At 42.5% G+C, this 5340-nt stretch overlaps 1 pseudogene; it reads right to left on the reverse strand.

Annotated features, from left to right (window-relative positions):
* Positions 1–1431: 1431 nt before the first annotated feature.
* Positions 1432–3575, reverse strand: LOC131278876 (centromere protein N pseudogene; annotated as a pseudogene).
* Between the last annotated feature and the right edge of the window lie 1765 nt (positions 3576–5340).

Consider the following 5340-nt stretch of genomic DNA (forward strand, 5'->3'; position numbering starts at 1 on the left):
AAGACGGCTAATGATAAAGTCTTTAGGGAATATCCAGGGTTTCTCCTGACTGCCAGAGGAAGTCTTTTTCTGAGTGGCAGAATCTTGGGGAGGGTCTTCCAGCGACCATCTTGGGGTTATTAATGTCATGTGGACTTCTTGCCAGGTTCCAGACCCATCTATTGATTCCCTATTATACTAGCTGGCCTCACTATCATTTAAGATCTCTGGGGTCTGCCTGATGCCCTCTCCTTCAATTCTGATATTAGTCACTTGGTTTTATTCCCTCTTTTTTTTCTTGACTGTTCTAGCAAGAGTTTTCAATTGTGTCTTCTCTATTGACTGTTAATTGCTTGTCTGTATTGATTCTTTGGACTAATTATCACTAGTTATTCTAGTGTTTACATTATTCAACTTTAAATTAAAATTTTCCCTTGAAATATACTTCTTAAAAAAACAATGTAAGAACCTTTTAACAGTATAATTCCATTTACTAACTACTTTTGCCCTTTTTGTTCATGTTGTCATATATTTTATTTGTACATATATATTGACCTTCAGAATATTATTATTTTGCTTTAGACAGTCAATATTATAGAATAATATTAAAAGAATATTTTTAATTATATTTACTACAAATTTAAATAAATTTGCCCATTCTGGCTCTTACTGACTTTCTGCAGATTTGGGCTTCCATTTTGTTTCATTGCCAAGAGTTAGAAGAATTTCTTACAGCATTTCATGTAGTATATATCTGCTGGCAACAAATTGTCTCAACTTTCATTAATGTGAGAATGTCTTTTTGTCACCTTCATTTTGTTTACTAGTTTTTAAATATCTTTATTCACAAATCAGTATAATATTGGTCAGTTTGAATGCCAAATATGTGATAAAACATAACAAAAAGTATTTACAATGAAACCATTATTTTATATAACTGAATCATTTGATGTATGACCTCCTGCAATAATAATTTAATGGACCCAACTCAACCTCTAATTGGACCAGTTTTATGATTCTCATAGAAAGTTTTGAGTTGGGTATGGTTTCTTAGTGCTTCTTCCTGTGATCTAGGGTGTCAGAAAATCCCTGGAAATCAGCGATCAGAACCAGACTACCCCAGAACTGAGGAGAGAGGACTGGAAAAGGAGACTAGGGATGGTGCCCTAAGGTCTCAATCACTGTGCCAAACATGATTTCAGAGCAATCAGATATCATTAGGTCAAGTCTGGAGCCATATATATACCCTATCCATCTCAAATGCCCACATTTGCTATACTTTGCAGGATATTGGGGTGGGGGAGGGGACACACAGTGGAGGAGGAAAGAATCAGTACCAACAATTATATTAGCATTTCTAAATTTTCAATACAAAGGATTAATTTCCAAAATGCAAGTTTATAGGCAGAAGCAACCAATCTAGCCATTAATTTAAATGCATGTACAATAGAATTAAGTTGCTTCTGTGCTTCCAAAACAATATAAATCCTCTTTATATCTAATTTTAAAATAATTCATTCCCTTATTGGGTATGCAAGTAAGCAATGGAGAAAGTTGTGCATCTGCAAAACCAGATGGGGTTAAGGATTTCAATTCTTCCAAAAGATGTGGAGTAGAGGACTTTACTAGGCACTAAGGAGTTCTTCCCATTCAGCCAAGATGCCCCATTTAAGTCACTTTTGAACTTTGTTTTAAGCTTATATTGGTCAAATTCTAGTATTGGCTGAGGATAGTCTCCAAAAGTTTCTTGTGTCACTCTTTCTATTTTGTTTTGTGAATGATCCTTGAATCTAACCCAAGGCTTCTTTCCTATAGGGGCATAGCAGCATTGTGAGTTTCAAAGGCCTGATTATCCTGTTTAAAAACAATAGCTTGGGAGCTGAAAATTCTTCAGAGAGCACTAACGTGATGGTCAGTTTCAGAGATGCTGAGGAGAACGCAATGTGGATTCGAATTGCTAAGCTCAGCAGTTTAAGTGCCTGCTTCCTGTGTTATGATGTCCTGGGTTCAATCACTGGTACCTCCTTAAAAAAAAAAAACACAAACAAACAAAAACAATAGCTTTAAAAGAACCCAGATATTGGCTTTTGACATCCATTTTCATAAGTCGATGGTGTTTGCTAGCAATTGCCAATGCCTGGTCCAGCAAGGGTATATTGCTCTTTATCCTGGAGAAAGATGTGAAGGCATCTGGAGTCTGGAATACACCAAGTAAGTTGTTTTGTACTAATTTGGCTTTGTATAATGAGTTCCCCTATGGGGTCACCCCTCGGGCTGAAGTGTGGTTTGCTGGCCTGGCGGGGGAGCAGCCGCGGCAGGCCAAGCCGCTGCCCCCATAATAGGGTGGCTGGTTGGACTCACCGCCACCCCTGAAGGGAGCTCGGCATGGGCGCAGAGTGCCCTCGGGTCTCCCCTTCTCGGCAGCCATGCTTCCGCGGCCGCCCCTCCTCCCAGATAGCGCCACACGATGCCTTCTTTCTCCCTGCGCAGGCGCAGGGCGGAAAATTCCAGTCTGCCCTTTTCCCCTCCCCCGACAGCAGCATCAGCCAGGCGTGGGCGGAGAAATCCAGTCTGCCCTTTTCCCCTCCCCCGACAGCAGCAACAGCCAGGCGTGGGCGGAAAAATCCAGTCTGCCCTTTTCCCTTCCCCCGACAGCAGCAACAGCCAGGCGTGGGCGGGAAACTCAAGTCTGCCCTCCACCCCAGCAACAGCAGCCACCAATCCCTAAACCCTGCCCCTTCCCCCAGCAACAGCGACAGCCAATCCCTAACCACCACCCCTCCCCTGTCCAGTACCGCCCACTGACCTTTCGCCGGCAACCAATCAGAGCAGGGCGTGGCTTCGACCAATCAGCCTTCCCCAGCCCCTATAAAACTGTTGCCTCTCCCTCAATAAAGTTGGACTTACGTGTTTACCTTGTCTCCGCGGTAGTTCTTCTGCCGTGCGCCCTCCAGTCCTGAGAGCCCCCGACAAGGGCCTGGCCTCCCTTGTCCCCAGTTCATCGCCTGCTTCTCCGGGCGACCCCTTTGTCGCCTGCTTCTCCGGGCGACCCCGTCAGCCGAACCGCGCAACCCCTTGTGAGACCGATCCCTCGTCTGCTGCCGGACCGACCCCTCGTCCAGAGCTGGACCGAACCCTCATCCGCATCCAGACCCCACCTCTACCAACCGAGCAAGCCGCCGCACCCCTAGGCAATTCGAATCCACACTGCATTCTCCTCAGCATCTCTGAAACTGCCCATCACGTTTGTTAGTGCTCTCTGAAGAATTTTCGTAAGTGAACTTTTAAGTTTTTCTATATCAAAAAGGTAGGTGTCTTCATCTAGTCCCTTACTCATCTGAAAAACAACTCAAATTTTCTGGTGTCAATGAGCCCAAGTATAAAATGTCTAAAAGGGCTGAATCCTTGAGAGGTGCCTGCATCTCCTCAAAAAGCAGAATCAAGTCCTGAACAAGATGTTCTTCTCTCTGCCGGAAGTTTTATGCCTGACGTTGATTTTCAGACAGAAAATGCCATGCTTTTAGGATTGCTGTCATTTCGGTCATAAGGATTTTGAGGACGGTCCCCTTGTTAAACTTGGCAACAGTCTCATCCATCTCTTTGTTAAGATCCACAACTCCTGCCCTTTCCCGCCTCAGCAGCTCTTCCTGCCTCAGCAGCTCTTCCTGCTCGCCCACAGCGCCTTGGTCTTCACCGTCACCCATGGCAGTTCCCGCCGCCTCCAGAGTCCCGCCCACTGGTGCTCAAACTTTAGTCTCTACCCTTAGTACAGGCAACCGCGTGTGAGGGAACCAAAGGAGCGAAATGCACCAAGCCCCAGCGCCACTCTTCTTAGGCTAGGTTGTTCAGGTGCGTTTAATCTGGGCTACAAAATCTCAGCCACAAGGCATGGTATTGTTTTGGCACTGTGGTGCCTCAGTGGACTCGCTCCCCCTGAGCCCCACACCACCCGAATATCTGTCACCTTTATTTTTTTAACAAAGTTCAATTCCCAGTACTTCATACATGGAAAGCTGATGCTCAACCACAGGGCTGGTTCCACTCTCTGCCGAGAATTGTTTTTTCCGTTTGTTTTAGGACGTACCTGGCTGGAACCTGGGACCTTGTACAACCATTTGAGCTACATCTGCTTCCCCCACCTTCATTTTTGAAAGATATTTTTGCTGGATATAAATTTCGGTTAACAATTTTCCCCTAAGCACTTTAAAGATGCCTTTTTATTGCCTTCTGGAATCCACTGTTTTTGACAAGTCAGCTGTAATTCTTAATATTGTTTCACCTCAGTGTTATGGTCTTTTTTATGGTTACTGTTAAAATCTTTTCATGTGGTTTTCAGCAGTTTGACTAACCCAGGTGTAGGTTTGTGTTTCTACTTTGTCAGATGTATTGAGCATTGTGAGATTATAGTTTGAATTTTTTTAAAAACTAACTTGTAATATTTTCAGGCAATATTTCTTCTAATTATTTTTGCCCCAATCTTTCTTCTCCTTCTAGGATTCCAATTGCGTATATATTTGATATCGTATTGCTACAGGTTGTTGAGACTCTTTTTCTTTTCATTTTAATCTCTTTTCTCTTTGTGCTTCAGTTTTCTAAGGATCTATCTTCAAGTTCATTCATTCTTCTCTACCAAATCCGCTTTGGTAACATCCAGTAAATCTTTTATTTTATATGTTGTTTTTTTTCAGTTCTATAATTTCCATCTGGTTCTCTCTTATAGCTGATAAACCTCTCTTGAAATTCCCCATATCTTCACTCATTACATTCATCTTTTCCTGTGTTCTTTAACATACTTATCTTCTTTGTAAATCCTTGTGTAATGATTCTGAACTCAAGTTATGTGAGCCTGTTTCCATTGATCATCTCACTCTTGAATATGGGTTATGGTCTCTCCTGCACAGGTCTCATGATTTTTTATTGCATTCTGGACATTATATTTAAAAGAGCAGTAGAAGCTAAAGTAGAGTAAAGATAGAGATTGAGATATTTTTCTTCTATGAGGACTTTACTAATCTTACTCTGTTAGTCAGGTTGAGTGAGTCTGTTCTTATCATGAGTTAAGCTGATCTGGAGCAGGATTGTGGCTTTAAGCCTTCTGCGGAATGATAGTCTGTGAGACCATGGGACTGAAAATAAAGTGAGACTATTAAACCTGGGACTTCAAGATCAAAAGATTTTAAGATTGCCATATATGATGCTTCCATTTCCCTGCCTTTCCTTCATCTTCTGTTTATTCAGCAAAATCCCCATATACAAGAGGGACTTGAAGGAGATTATCTTTGCATCTGAAGTTTTTCAAGCTTCATATCTAACATGCCAGCCCATAGATTTGTCAGAGATTTGACATTTCTCTTTATCCGA

This window comes from Dasypus novemcinctus, chromosome 6, assembly GCF_030445035.2.
Source record: "Dasypus novemcinctus isolate mDasNov1 chromosome 6, mDasNov1.1.hap2, whole genome shotgun sequence".
Lineage (NCBI taxonomy): Eukaryota > Metazoa > Chordata > Mammalia > Cingulata > Dasypodidae > Dasypus > Dasypus novemcinctus.